The sequence below is a fragment of the Solanum lycopersicum genome, chromosome 3, assembly GCF_036512215.1.
Source record: "Solanum lycopersicum chromosome 3, SLM_r2.1".
NCBI classification, from domain to species: Eukaryota; Viridiplantae; Streptophyta; class Magnoliopsida; order Solanales; family Solanaceae; genus Solanum; species Solanum lycopersicum.
The window spans coordinates 31,020,460-31,035,023 of NC_090802.1; the positions used below are offsets into that span (position 1 = coordinate 31,020,460).

Consider the following 14,564-nt stretch of genomic DNA (forward strand, 5'->3'; position numbering starts at 1 on the left):
AAACAAATTCACTAAACCGTGCGGACACCTACTCTAATACTTATATAGGAAAACACTCAACCCCAAACTTAACCTTCAGATGAAGCCTGTCCCACATAATCACACACAAACATATCTGATTCCATCTCATATTTTTCATGTAACAAGGATCATTAAAAATCATCCAAAGTATTTAATATGTAAATGTTATATATAGAAAGAATCCCAATATTTAAACACAAAGATCGACCACTCATGGACTAATATGTCACAAATATAACGTAATAAATAAACTCAGTTTCTCATGGAACTCATACACAAACTACTAGTGTACTATCATGGTATCCGAGCAAACTATTTTTAATACATACTAGGCATGGAATTCAAGTCAACCTTTAGTATTATGTATTGCTTCGGTACCCAAGTCAACCATCAGTTTCATGTAACACCGAAGCTGGAATGTCAAATTGGAAAGGAAGGATTTCATTTGTTTGTCTATTTCTTCAAACCCATGAAACTCATCTACAGTTCGCGGGAGAATATATGAGTCATAGATATGGTTCGTAGGAACTAAGTTGAGATTTAGGAAAAATTCAGTTTTCAAAGTTGGGTCTATGATTGAGCAAGTGAGTCATAGGATGAATTACATGCCATAGGAAGTTCCAGTGGTGTTAATTCAGACTTGGTAAAATTTTGGACTTAAAGTTAGGACTAAGGTAAGGTCTACAGATTGTAGACCTGCCGACAAGTCCGCAGACATACTCGTAGGAATTGCCCAAGATTTTGGCTCAGGATGTGATTCGACTATTGACTAGTATGGGAAGTAGAATGATCTATGGACCACAACTTAAAATTTTAGGTAACTTCCGTAGTTTCTAAATTGAGATGATTTGGTCATTTTCTACCAATCAAAGCCTAAACTAATTTTTTCTTTGACCTATAACTTCCGTATGACCTTTTTTACTCTTAAAAACTAAGCAAAATTTCTTCCATTCACTTAAAATCCCCTTATCTCTCTTAACCTTCCAAGTGAAAAACTATATTTTCAAAGGATTCAAGGCCTCAATATCCATTGCTTTTTTTTCTTTGATTATCAAGGTCGTGGGAATTCACCAATGTATTTCTTTCATCCATTGGGACCCAAAAGAACACCAATCTCCAATTCAATTAGGGTTTTATGTAAGTCTTTATAGATCTTTTTTCTTATAATTCAATTGATTTTGTTCTATCTTATTTTGCATTATTTAACCTAATTACATGATTTATAATTGATTTCATCTAGACCCATGTTTTATGCTTTAACTTCACCTATGACCTATGAACAATGGTCATGAATTGATATGAGATTTTGTGCATATTTTCCAAAGGATGAAGTTATGATTTAATGATGATTTTAATTGAAGTATCAACAATTTGTGAATGTTTTTCTCACGATTTGAAAGAAATCATGATTTTTGATTCTTAAGAAGGTAATAATTTATAAGAATAAAGTTATGAAATTATGGTTTTGAAAAAATCTACTCTTATACAACTTTATTATTTGAATAGGTATTGCGATCATTCCTTTCTTAATCTCATACTTTCAAAACTGTCTTTATCTAATTCCATTGGGATTTAACTTAGCACAAAGAGGAATTTAAGGTAGAGTCCTAAATAGGGTGTTCTCTAATATCACTCTCTAGTCCAAAACTACATGCCTTGTAGGACTATCTTAAGTAACCTATCTCTTGTGGATCCACATAGCCTTGATGATATGATACATCGTTCTATTTTTGTAATCAGATCTTTTTTTTAAGTGTGGGAGTTTCATAAAGTTCCACATTATAGATCATATGGTCTATTGTCAGTTAAATCTAATATACCAGAAAAAGAACTATGATTTCTCTCAAAGAATTAAGTTATGTCCTTGTACTAATGCATTGTCCTTGTTTCATGTTTCTTTTAAGATCGTGCTTTTCCTAAGGTTTAAAATGTTCTAATTGATCATGCATTACATGTTTTAAGCCTATTATGATACCATATGTATGTTTATGCATTTCCCCCCATACTTAGTACTTTGCGTGTATCAATGCATACTCGTTCCTAAATCGTATCTTAATGTAGTGCCTAAAGCTCTTTCTCCTCTCACTCGTGGCTAGTAGTTTGCTTTCCTCTGAATAATATTCTGTCCTCATATTCTGAGGACTATGTTACCCATGCTACGTTTTTTATGTATTTAGTTTTAGAACTTTGTACGTTATGTATGGGTTACCTCCCAACCACTTTTATGCTGCTTAGAATGGCTTGTCAAGACATAGTTATGATTCCACATTTTTGTTAAACTTGTCTTTCATGATATGAGACGTCCTACTTAAACTCTCTTATTGTGTATTCTATTTTATTAGATGTATGTCAAGTGGCTTATGTAGGACCTCTCGAGGTCTTATATTTCATGTCACGTCTAAGGTATAGTTTGGATCGTGAAAACTTCATGCACAAATACAATCAGCAATCACAAATAACATGCACAATCACAATTAGTGTGGAAGCCATAAGTAAATTAAACATGTTTATGTTATGAGCTTATCAACATTAAGTGAATTCACATTCAACATTTATTTCCTAAACATATATTACACGTGCATTTCACATGGATTAGTGAATATGAACAAAAAAATAATTATATACACGTATATCTCAATAGCCCAATACAAGACACATTAAGAGTACAAATTTATTCCTTAGAAAATTACCCCCACAATCTCATGAATTAATACTCTCCCATTTATTTAGTTCCTTAATTAACACATGTCTTAGAAATGGCTATAACTAGAAATTTAATAACACTTAACATGTGATCATCACTCATTTTCTCACCAATCCATATGTAACGGAACTCTATTTCGCTTTTCTGATTCATATAGAAAATAACACAATTAGGAAATTCTATATTTAGTATTCACTGAATAGTAACTTTTTTGTACACAAAAGAATAAATACCATTTCTTTTCAAGGTGGGAGTTTTACTATCCCATTGATAGAATTTTCATATTAGTAGAGTATTTTTCCTTTTTAAAATATGGAAAAAAATTGGTGATTCAAATTCTTTGATATTATTTGTTTTATTAGGATTACTGTCTATTTCTGGACTTACTTTGATGGGCGGCGTACTCCATTCTTAGTATTGCACAGTCAGTCCCGCATGAGTAGAGTCGCGCAAGATAGCGAATAGAAAAGTAGTTTGTCTTTGCGACAAGCATATTAAAGTACTGAACAACCCGAGGAGTAGGCTTCCCGATGCTGAACTGTATTCCTTTGGTACACAGGTTCATATGAAGAGCCTTATGTTGTCGGCCCTTTTTGAAAAAAAAAAGTGGTGTTTTGACTAACTCTCTGTGCGTATGTGGGAAAACGAGTATGTGAACAAATTGCTTATCTTTTGCAGATACTTCTACTTTTTCTCCTTTTGTTCTAGGGCCCCAACTAGAGCTATTGCTTTTCAGCTTCAAGATCTTAGCCTAAACCACACCAACAAGAAAACTAAAGGTTAACAATCAAGAACTAAAAAACCCTAACCCTTAGTTATTATCTTCCACTGCCTTAATAGCAATAACTACAAACTTTATCCATTCAGACTACGTGCCTAAAAGACTGCACAAACTCTCCGTCCATCCACAAGAATATTATGAAATAGAATATTGGTCTAACTATTCAGTTAAGAAAACCTAGATTATTTGGGGAGAAGAAAATGTTGTAGAAATTTGATCGCGAACTTTGTCTCCTTTCGTAATGTTTTTAGCTTATTGTTGGCCTAAAATATTAATACAATACAAAATAAATCACAAATGGCCTAAGTATTTTCAAATTATATCAGAATCCAAAATGGTAGGCCAACCTCATGATTTCACACCTAATCTAGGTCAATCCCACTCTTAATTCATCTAGGATTACCAACATCATGAATACACTAGTGCCTTATGGTAAATAAAATCAAAAATTGCCTTTTTTAAAAGCTACCAAAGGTGTTACACTCTATAATATTCAAAAATTCACATTTTCCCTACCTTAGGATGAATTTAGCCCCCCCCTCCCACACACAGACGATCACAAATATTTTCGCTAAGGTCTAAAGCTTGAACTATACAAGTAGGGATCAAATTGCTTACTTTACGAATATTACTCATGAAAAACTATTAAATTTGCCTTAGATCACCCTTTTTTTTCTTATCCACAACATTTTTTGATAAATATGGACAATTTTTTGTTTTTTTCTACATTTACAAAAACTTACCCCACTATAGTAGCCTGGACCAATTATTTTCCTTACCCGTAATGACATGATATGTTGCTACAATAGATACTAATTTACTCATCGCTCGTTCCCGAGCGATAAAAAAACAATCTGAGTCAAGAAGAAAGTGTTGGCCGACTCCTTAAACAAATGATGATGTTTGTTGCCGTAGGTCCTCCTTGATTTCTCACGTAGCTTACTCAACTACATTATGCTTCTATCAAACCTTTACCAATCTAATTTCCTCTATTCTCAACTTTTGGAAATCATAATAAAGCATAGCAACTAGCTCTTCTTCATATTGTAGATCCTTTTATAGAACTATTAAGTCTTACTTGATAATGTACTCCCCATCCCATGGTACCTTTTCATCATGGATGCATTGGAACACTGAATGGTATATACATAAATTGGTGGCAAGCGAACCTATACTCTATTGTCCCTATATTTCCAAAAATCTCAAATCCTTTTACTTCATAGTGATATGAACTCAAACTGGAGATTTCAACTGTTTGGAAATGCAATGCAAAAATAGGGGAAACAATGTTCAGATTCTACCTCGCCATTTCCACTATAGAGACTGACAGACCACTATCATTGATACATTCGTAGCAAAAAAACTCCCACTATAATGGCCCTGTCGCGCTATGCAGCCTTGACGAGTTCAACCCATAATTTTTCTAAAATAAGAATTGTTTTCCATTTCCTTATCCCTACCAATTATTGAAACGCATAACTATTAATAATATAATCCCAACATCCATCAGAGACTTAAGTATCCTAGATATGTGTATCCTAGATTCAAATGAAACCCCAAGATTATATCCAACAACATATAACTAGACACCTAACACTACCTTCTCAAGAAATTAATTATGAATAACACTAGAAAGTAGTGCATAATATAACATTTTTTACTATCATACCACAAAACCCTCTTCCTCGTGGATCCCAACCAATAACAACTATTCAAAAATCAGAATTTCCCCACTGTAACAATTTATCCTTTTCCCTTACCATCTATACCAATGGTAAGTCCATGCCAATTTAACACGAAATTTCCAATACAAAACATAAGCATTAAATTATAGGACTGTTCTAGTCCAAAACATGTTCAGTAAATCATATAGAAATTATCATTAATTAAACACACATAATCAATTTAAGTACCTTTCTTGTCCATAATATCACAGAAATACAAGTAATTACACTTCCCATAGATGCAAAAATTCTGGAAATACAATGCACAAAGTAACCATGATTAAGTTATATTTTTATGGAAATACATGTCATTACCTCTTATTCATATCATTAATGACCACAAACTGATCACCCAAGCATTCACATGACTCTTAAAGCCAGATACTAAATGGAACTTTCCCGATTCTAATCTTTCCTTGCTTGAGTTTGTATCTAAGAAATTATATTACCTTGTCAAGAAACCAATAGGAATCCTGAGATACAATTGGACTCACCTCATATGACAAAAGACACGCCACACAAAAGGAGTGATGAAGTGACACAAGTTTCTAAAATGATTTATAGCCTGATGATCCAATATTTTGACACTAATACCAAATTGTCATGATTCATAACCCCAAAATTACCGTCCCACATGATCACACATGTGGGATCTGATACAAAATTGTCAGAGTCAAATCCTCTTGTCATACATGCACCTACTCTAACACCTAGATAGGAGAAGATTAACCCAAAACTTAAATGTCCCACGTGATCACATATAATCAATATATGAGTTCAACTCAGCTTTCATGTAACCTGGACCACTCAAGATTTCATAAAAGATCATTTGTTTTTTTGACATTAAAATATGATCTACATAAGAACCATTCTAGCATTTAGCCAACCATTTATGGAACAACACGTGAAAAGTACAACATAATAATCATACCTAGTTCTCTCATGAGACCCATACATAAAGTGATACTATATTAGTGTGATATTAAGTCAATGATTGTTAGAACACACCAGTTGTGGTATCCAAGACAACCATTAGTATTTTTAATTAGTTTGGTACTTCGGTCAACGATTATTATTATATACTAGTGTGGTACTCGAGCAAACCACTAATCACCAAATTGCTATAACTCAACAATTTCATAATGCCTAACCTTAAAATCACTATCAAACCATCCTAGTAACAAAATTCAAGGTTAGCAATCAAGAAGTAGAAAACCTAACCCTTATTCATTATCGTTCCCCACTTTCACTGTAATAACAATAATCTTTAGCCTTAAAGCATGCACAAAGGTCTGTGCAAGAAACCTCTCATCCATGTAAAAGAATATTATGAAATAAAATACAAGTCTAACTATTTATTCAAGTAAATCGAGCCTACCGGAGCACCAAGTTATTCCTGAAGTCTAATTGCAAACTTTGACTCCTTTTATGAGGCTTTTTATCTTGTTCTTGATCTAAAATAATAATATAATACCAAATCAATAACAAATGGCCTAGATATTCCATATTTTATTATAATCCAAAACTGTAGGATAAACTCATGATTTCTCCACTATTAATTTATTAAGGATTATCAATCTCATCATTACTCTAACACATTATGATAAATAAAATCAAGAATTGTCTCTTTTATCAACAATTGGTCTTACACCCTAAAATCCTCATAAACCTGGATTTTTTAATCTTAGAAAAAATTCAAACCCTTCAATCGTGCCACAAATATTTTGTAAGACCTAATAGCAAACTAAAAAAGTATGGAATCATATTTCTTACCTTTATGAACATTCCTCAGAAAAATCTATTGTAATTTTCCCCTGGTCACTCTTTTCTTCTCCAAAATCTTTGTTGTGTGATGGGCAATTTTAGGGGTTTTTCTACATCTAAAATGTCTTATCGCGCTATAGCGGTCAAATTGGACCCCTGATGCCGCTATAGCAACCCAAATCTTTTTTAAGATTTTTTTTATCAAGGGTAAGCTATAAAAAATGTACATTTTCTGTCTTCTAATTTAGTTTTTGCCGAAATCAAAATTGTGTGATGTCTATATTGAAGTACAAATCTACAATTTTGTTTGATTTCATAGAATCTCATTGATTTTCCATCGCAACAATACAAGTAAGTCGATGTGATACAACAATAGAAATGCTAGAGTTATACTTACCTCATAAAACAAATAATGAGTTTTTTAGGCTTTTAAATTCACCCCCCTAAAAAATGATGAATTAGACTTTAATGAATTTAAACACAGATGGTGGAATGTTTAATCAATCTTGTGACAAAGAACCCACTAAATAAAGGTTTTACATCTCTCTAAGCTTTTAGAGAATTCTAGATAGACTAGATTGTAAATATATAAGGACCTGTATAGTAACTTTTTGTTTCTTTTATGCTTCTTGATTTGATTTTCTTACCTTTTAAATTTATTATCATTTTTGTTGGGCTTTGTTTTTGGCCTATCCTTTGTATATTGTTTGTTTTACTAATCAAATTTTGACTCAATGTGTATTTCAATTAAAAAGGTGCCACATGAGGATATCACTTAGGAAGTTGTCACAAACATTAATGAAGTATTAGATAATTGTCATGATACAACTTTGTCATCTAACTGGCATAAAATCAAAGCATAAGTGATATATTCTAAGGGGTAAGGAGGTAGATTCGTTGAGAGACTTTTGGAAAACCGTAGAATGCAAAAGAAGAATTCTTGAAAGGTTTTACATATTCCTAAGTTTATAGAAAATTCTAGATAGACTAGATTGTAAATATATAAGGACCTGTATAGTAAATTTTTGTTTATACTTTATCCCTCAGAAGAGTAATATAGATAGTAGGGATCTAATTTGAAACTCAACCAAGGAAGTGCAAAACATTCCTTAATCAATACAAAATGTCTTATTATAAACTTTTTTCTTTTTTTCTTCATTGTCTTACTTATCTATATTTGGAAAGACTTACTTGAGCTTATAAGATTGTAAAAGATCCATCACTAAGTTGTCATGTGTCGCACAAATCGTTATTTAAAGTCTGAGTCTTTGAAAAAGTGGTATGAAAGACAGATTATTTCTAAGGGAATGGCTAATTATAGAAACATCAATGTTGCTAGCACTACCAACGTCAGGTCAGATGGTGGAAAGAACCATTGAAAGGAAAGTAAAACCCATAAGAGTAACAAGGAATTATTCTTGACCCTCAATCACTGAAGCTAGTAATAAGGAACGTGGTGAGGAGCCCATTAACGTTATGCCTGGGGTAAAAAGGATTGTGATGGTTAACGCGGTGAGGCGTGTTGTGTAGATCTTAAGTAAGCCCGTGAACAAGGTCGACATAAATTTTAAGACTCTCGAGGACTTTAGCCGTGAAGATTATAACAATATCCACAAATAGTTAGAGGAGTGTACGCATGTGGAGTGTGAGATGAATGAAATAATAACTTCATTGGAGTGTAGTGTAATAGACTTGGAGTCTTACTAAAACAACTTGCACCACTTTACAACATACTCATGAATCATTCACTATCCTGTAAGCTCAAGTAAGCCTTTTATGCTAAGATCGCTAAGAGAATGAAAGCGAAGACTTAGAGAATTTTTGAAGGGGGCTTTATATTTCTTAGATGATTTACAAATGAGATCCCTTATATTTATACTACTCCATAGGGGGATAAAGTGTAAATAAAAAATACTACAGAAGTTCCTAAGTTATTTACACATTGGTCCATGTTCTAGAAAAGTCTACACTTTCTAGGATTTTCCAAAGCTTTCCTAGAAAATATCTATTCTCTCTTCTAGAACTTTCCAAAGCCTTCTTGAAAGTTTAGACTCTAGGGGCTTCTAGAGTTTTCTATAAACCTCTATAAAACTCTAGACTCTTCCACCCCTATCAGAATGGAAAATCTTCCTGAGAATTGGCAAGACGTAACAACTCCCCCACATATTGATGCCACAACCGCGTCACATCATCACTGATTTGCCAACCAAGTCTTGTCTTCTCGTATGCACGACCAAGAGTCCGTTAACTTAATCAATGCCCTCACCCAACTCTTTCAAGTGCTTTTTTATCTCTTATAACTCGGACTCATGATCCACCTCCTTTCTAGGAGGAAAGCACCTCGGAGGCTTCTTTGCATCACGATCTTGGAATCTTCTTCGTGTACGGTGAAAAGTATTTTTAGCACCATTTTCTTCTTTAGAACTTGTAATGGTGGCTAAAAATGTTAACTTCTCCTTCTTAGGATTTTTCTTGAGCTGCATGATCGTTAATCGAACCTGTCGTTCTGCCTTCGATGCCTTAACCATGGGAACCATTCATGTTCCTCCTTGCTCCATGACTATATATCATTGGAGGTAAGAATTGATCATAGCGTGACACTGCTAAAAGAAATATTTCCCAGGAATAATACCAAAGACGTCTAAAGTTGTGACAATAAAATTGTCGTACCTTTCAACTCTCCTAACACGATGCTTACTCAATGCGCAACTCCACACACGGGAGTCTGTGGTGCAATCACCGTGCTGAGTTTGGTGTTAGTTGGACTGTATATAATTCTCAAAATTTTTATTATCGTTTTGGTAATAATATTGGACACTATACCTATGTCGATCTTAGCATGAGTGGGTCTTCCATTGATAGGTAATCTCGACATACTGTGCACCATATTCTTTTGTCTTTCCTAGTTTTTTTATAATGGCTCTGCATAGTTCTATCAAGCCTATCTGCATCATCTCTATGCCTTGTCCTTGATTTTATGCATCCTTCTCCTTCAACTCTCGTAGGATAGCACCAAGGCTCTTCAGTTTAGGGCACCTTACACAGCCATGCAACCCACTGCATATGTAGCAACCTTCCTCTTTGTAGGTTCCATCCTTCACTCCGCATTGCAATGACATGAGACTTATAGGTATCATACTTCTTGGGATATGGACGGTGCTCCTCAACTTTGCAACAATCTCTCCCACCATAGTCTTGACCACCTTTCTTCTCTTCTTTTCTGGTCCTATCGAGATTCTCATGCCTGAAGTCTGTCAATGCTTTAGATTGTGTGATGGCTTCATCAATAGTCCTGATTTGTCGGCGTTCCAACTCCTTCGTAGCCCAATTTTGTAGCCCATACATGATGTGGAACAACATATCGTCATTCGTGATGTTGGATATCTGAAGCGTGAGGGTGGTGAACTTCTGCACATATGTGTGTATGTTGTACGTATTCTTTAGCTCCCTAAATTTGCGCTTCGCCTCATAGATTACGCTATTAGAGAAGAATTCCTTCTTGAACTCCTCTTGGAATTGTTCCCATGTGTTAATGGTTCAATGACCTTCACTATTTCCAACTCTTTACACCTCCACCACAACATGATCATCTCTGAAATATACAACATAGCAGTATTGATGTTACTCTCGTCGCTACTCAGCCTGTTGCACTTTAAGTAATTCTCCAAATGCCACAAAACATTCTCCATTCTTGATCATCACAAACGCCTTTGAACATAGGTGGCTTAGGAGTCTCGACCTCGGCCTCCCTATCTCTGTCAAATGACAATGATCCTCCAACTTATGCCGTTTTCTTGAGTGCTTTTATCTCGGCCTTCATGTTCTCAATCGTGCTCAATGACTGCATGAGCCTACACTTAAAGGGAGTGATAGCCTCCTTCATCTCGAACTAGGTACACTAGTGTTCCTCCAACTTCTTGTGGATGTTCTAATTCTTTTCATGGGTGAAATCCTTGAGAGTCTTGAACTTTCCATCGACCAGGTTCAATCGTCGAACTAATAGCTCTATTGTCTGCCTTGCCATTTCAACTCTTGCAATCCCCCCCTCTCCAAGTGTGACATGAATGAGCTCCTCGCCATGGTCATTGTCAATTGCTTAACTGGTCGAAGGCGGTGAAATGTTAGCACCTCGCTTGGTGTGGGATCTGGAAGCACTTCATCATTACCTGACTGAAATTCCGTTATGGTCCAATTCTTATCGGTAATAAATACCGTGACTTTGCAATATTTGATTGATCACAATTCTATATATTCCATTGACTATAGAAGTTCCCAGGGAATTCATTAGAGGAATGTTTCCGATAAAAATTGTTTGTTCTTGCATATCCCTACTATTTTTCCAAATTAATCCCACGGATACATATAATTCAGAAAAATATGTGAGTGATTCATACACAAAATCTCTTTCCTTTATCAAGGGTTTTTGATACTTTTTCCATTTCGATTCTTCTTTCCACCATCCAAACGGATATTGGTGGTGCAGTTTTGTTTACTTCTCACTCTGTATCCATTCCCATAGAACAAACCTTCACTCTAATACCACATTGTCATGGACTTAGAGCCTTACTAAAGCTCTGTGCGAATATGAAAACTTACTCACGAATCTTTCATGATCCTGTAAGCTCAAGTAAGCCTTTTATGCTAGGATCGCTAAGAGAATGAATGGGAAGACTTAGAGAATTTCGGAAGAAGACTTTATATTGCTTGGAAGATTTCTTACACTTGTTGGATGAATTTATAAAAGAGAGACCTTCTATTTATACGAGTCTCTATGGGGCTAAAGTGTAAATAAAAATTACTACACAAGTCTCTAATAATGATGATGATGATGATGATGGTGGTGGTGGTGGTGGTTGTGATGATGATGATGGTGGTGATGGTGATGATGGTGATGATGATGATGATGATAATGATGATGATGATGATGGTGGTGATGATGATGGTGATGATGATGGTGATGATGGTGATGGTGATGGTGATGAAGATGATGATGATCATGGTGATGGTGATGGTGATGGTGATGATGATTGGGATGATGGTGATGGTGATGGTAATGGTGATGGTCATGATGATGGTGATGGTGATCATGAGGATGATAATAACACTAATAATAAAATAATAATAATAATAATAATAATAATAATAAGAACAACAACAACAACAACAACATTAATAATAATAATAATAATAATAATAATAATAATAATAATAAGAAGAAGAAGAAGAACAACAACAACAACAACAACATTAATAATAATAATAATAATAATAATAACAACAACAATAATAACAACAATAATAAAAGTAATAATAAGAATAATAATTAAAATGATAATAACAACAACAATAATAATAATAAGATTAATAATAATAACAATAATAATAATAATAACAACAATGATAAGAACAAAAACAATAGTTACAATAATAATAATAATAATAATAATAATAATAATAACAGTAACAGTAATAACAATAACAATAACAACAACAACAAAAAACAACAACAACAACAAATAAACAAACAAACAAACAACAACAACAACAACAACAACAATAACAACAAACAACAACAACAACAACATCATCAACAACAACAACAACAACCACAACAACAACCACAACAACAAAAACAACAACAACAAAAATAACAACAACAACAAACAACAACAACAACAACAACAAATAAACAAACAAACAAACTACAACAACAACAACAACAACACAAACACCACCACCACCACCAACAACAACAATATCAATTACAACAACAAAAAAACATATTGCGAACTATTCTATAGAACTAGTCAAGAATAAATAGAAAATGAGATTGAAATTATATTCACTACATACCCAACCTAGAAAACTAATAATATGTAATGTTTATCCAACTTTAAAGTAAAACTAAGATATGCTAATAAGCGCATCATCTTTTTCCTCTACATTGAGTTCCTTCCACTTATTTGTAGCGCAAGAAAATTTTCGTGTAATTATCCCCAATTCATTTGAGAGTTTTGATGATTGAACAAACTTAATAGGTCTCCCTTTTCCTACTGGGATCTCTATCATTATCTTTTCCCCCAAATCCCTCTTCATTTTTTCAAGAACTTTTCTCATTGTTATTCCTCGACCCCTCTTAATTATTGTTGTGTCATCTGATCAAGAAAAGGTTAGTTTGAAACAATAGCTTAATTGTAATATAATTTTATTCTACATTTAGTGTTTCCATATTCAATGAAGAATTTTATGATTAAATTATTACATAACTAAAAGCATTAGTTATTTATGTTTTGACTTAAAATCTGAAAATAACTAATATCGATGTTTGATTGATACAAGAATTTTTATTGCATATCGTAGTAACTGGAGTACATTTATTTGACTCAGCGGCAGATTGAGCAGATGAAACAATTTTTCCAGTAATTGTTTTTTGCTTATAGACACGTCCTCCTAGAGCCATGACGTTTTGAATATCCCTGCAAAATATTTTTGCATATGCACAACAAATGGTAATTATAAAGGTTTTGCATTTTTACGTCTCTCTATTATACAGATCTTGAGATTTTATATTCAACTGGGATTTACAGGCTGTTATGAGAAGTGTCTACAACATGAAAGATATGAGAAATTTCTACGACATTAATAATACCAATGTTCTGGTCAATCAAAGTTTTTACGAGGATCCTACTTTATATATACGGTGTAATATTTCACTGAGGAGATTCGGGTAAACCACCTGGAACCCATGTGGGTCCGCCGGTGCTGCTGGTGAACTTTTTCACTACTTATAGATCTGCACAGGAGCGTAGTCACATATTATTTTTATACTTAAACTTTAAAAATAACGATAAGTACTTAAATTATTCAACTACAAAATTTATATTTTCACTATTTAAATATTGTATATTTTCTGACAAAATTATGTTGTCACTAAATCGCATGTTAATTAGAGACAATAAAATAATTGTCACTAACTTTTTATATTATTAGAGACAAAAACTAAGGTCACAATATAGAATATAATTTTGTGGCTAAAACTTAAAACATTCAACTACGAACTCTATTTTGTCGCTATTGCAACAACTTATATTTTGTGATGAATTTTTTGGTGTCCAAAATTGTAACTAATTTTATGACAAATAATAGTTTGTCACAAATTCGTTTACATTATTAGCGACAAAATAATATGTCATTGATGAATTAAAATTTGTCTCTATTTGTACTCAATAAATGGCGCCAAATTATTTTTTGGTGTGAAATTTTACTAGATAAAACTTTGGTACGAAATTGTATATGTTGTCACTAAAAGTATGTTGCACATACATTTAAATACGAAAAGTATTTATAGTCAAAAATGTGAATAAGCAGTTACAAATTTTATGTCATAACTAATAATTTTGTAGTTAAATATCTTATTTGTTGTAGTGAACAAGGTGAAGAGTGATAAGAGAAATATAAACATTGCGTTTTGTACCTTTCGAAGATGGCCATGTTGTGGTGGAGGTCAAATAAGTCAAAAATAGGGAAGGGGGTTTGCACCATCAACAAATGGGAGAAATTTAGAGTGGAG

The 14,564-nt window shown here is 33.4% G+C and overlaps 1 long non-coding RNA gene across 1 annotated transcript; it reads left to right on the forward strand.

The window, feature by feature from the left end:
• Positions 1-971: 971 nt before the first annotated feature.
• On the forward strand, positions 972-13,929 carry LOC109119776 (uncharacterized). The gene is made up of 3 exons (XR_002027200.2): positions 972-1,158; positions 13,382-13,503; positions 13,582-13,929. It is a non-coding gene; the product is annotated as an uncharacterized lncRNA (long non-coding RNA).
• The last annotated feature ends 635 nt before the right edge of the window (positions 13,930-14,564 follow it).